Below are 1,884 nucleotides of genomic sequence, written 5' to 3'. Positions count from 1 at the left end.
GGGTGACATTTGTAGACCAACAGTGCAACTGTAAACGGAGTTACGCCCTTCTAAGCCCATTAACATCAATGCATTTAGAAAAGTATAATTCTGCACACAATTGCACTATGAAAGTGCAAGACTAATTTCCCACAAGTCACTGCTCCACCCTCACTCTTTCATTTACCCCGATCGTATGTGTCAATCTCCTACTATTTGATGCATGGCTGCATTTTGCCCCACAGCTTTGCCCGATTTCCCCCATGTCTACTCGATCCTCAAAAAACAGGATTGAGTAGATGTGGGGAAAATTGGGCAAAGCTGTGGGGCAAAATGTGGCTGCGCAGCAGATAGTGGGAAATTGACACATACGATCGGGGTAAAGGGAAGAGTGAGGGCGGAGCAGTGGCTTATGAGAAATTGGTCCAAGACTATTTATCTTAAGCCTTGTACTCTTGACAGATGATGGACAAATATCAAACAGGGGCAGAACCCCCCGCCCCAAAATTAATTTGTACATGGAATGCAGACTCTTCCGTCACTTTCTTGCAATGAAGGTGAAACATTTGTTGAAACTAGGGCTTCAAGCTTTAATCAATTGACTCAATAAAGTAGTTATGTTAATATTTAACTGACTCTGAATGGTTCTAGATGAGCTGAACTACCTTGACCCTTTTCACCCTGGTATCTGAACTAGATGTGGACCTTCTGCCTTGATTGCCTTCTACCAGGCAGCCAACAAGGGAGTATGTCCTGGACCTCTCTGTGTCCTTCTGGACTGGTTTAGATTAGGGAACATTGATTTTTGGATTGGTTCCTCTAATTCCTAATGGGTATATTTCATAGGGGGGCAATGTTCTGCCTAGTGGTCATTACTGTAATTACTGTAGCAAACTCTACATGAAGCTGTCTTGTAACAGGAGATTCTCGGTATATATGAACTTCCAGGAAAGGTCATCTGAAGATCTGAAATACAGTAATTTAAACATGGAGATAATATTCAACAATATCTTTTTCGTATGGTTTCTGGAGGTCAGTAGAATCTCCAAACTTAGACTTGAAAACAAATAAGGGCTGGATGTGTAGACTGAAATTTAACCTAGAAATGATCTGCAATTAGCTCTAGACCCTATTTTGCATGGGATGTATGCCCCCCCACCCCAAGGATCAGACAGTAGGCATAGTACTGCTTTTGGGAAAGGAGGCTGTTGTGTAGTAAAGAGTAAGACTGACTTGTCCATGTAAAAGAATCAGTGTGTAGGAGCTGTGTGAGCCATTTTGGTGAGTTATTGATATATAGTATTCAGGATGACCACCTTTATTTTGGACTGTTGATTTGTTTATTGAACAATAACTATATTTAATATTTGTTATTATGTTTAAATTGACAGAATGTTTTGGATACCCTTGTGGTGCATTGAATTGCAGAAGTTCATTGAATATTGAAGACTGTATGTATTATTTCACAATTTTATTAAGTTGTATTTAAGTCATTTGTGAGACTTTTTGGAGTTTCTTGTTTCCTATTATATTGTATTTGTTATTGTTGATAGGAGATTGAGAAAGATCACTCGAAACGAACGCAGATAGACTCGAGAAGTGTTCGTCCTTGTTCCTGTGCTGTATACCTGCTAGCACCTGCTGGAAAACAAATATTAAATTACATCTTTGATATTTGAAATGTATTACATCTTTATATTTTTGTGAACTTTTTCAGCAATTTATTTTGTATGAATTGTTGAAAGACAGTTTTTGTACACACCCTTGTTCAGAAGAAGATCATTGTCGAAACGGCACACCATTCCGGAGACCACCGTCTACATTCACTATATATATTACTTATTTTCTGTTATTGTATATTATGATTTATGAATATATTACTAAGCGCTAAATTGTCACAGTTCT

At 38.3% G+C, this 1,884-nt stretch overlaps 1 long non-coding RNA gene across 1 annotated transcript; it reads left to right on the top strand.

The window, feature by feature from the left end:
- The first annotated feature begins 1,206 nt into the window (after window positions 1-1,206).
- Window positions 1,207-1,565, top strand: LOC107109027. Its single transcript, XR_001482461.1, has 3 exons — window positions 1,207-1,260; window positions 1,371-1,430; window positions 1,533-1,565. It is a non-coding gene; the product is annotated as an uncharacterized LOC107109027 (long non-coding RNA).
- Window positions 1,566-1,884: the final 319 nt, after the last annotated feature.

This window comes from Gekko japonicus, unplaced genomic scaffold (genome assembly GCF_001447785.1).
Source record: "Gekko japonicus isolate JY-2015 unplaced genomic scaffold, Gekko_japonicus_V1.1 scaffold2270, whole genome shotgun sequence".
Taxonomy (NCBI): domain Eukaryota; kingdom Metazoa; phylum Chordata; class Lepidosauria; order Squamata; family Gekkonidae; genus Gekko; species Gekko japonicus.
Note: the sequence above shows the minus strand (reverse complement) of the source record. Positions and strands in the feature narration are given on the sequence as shown.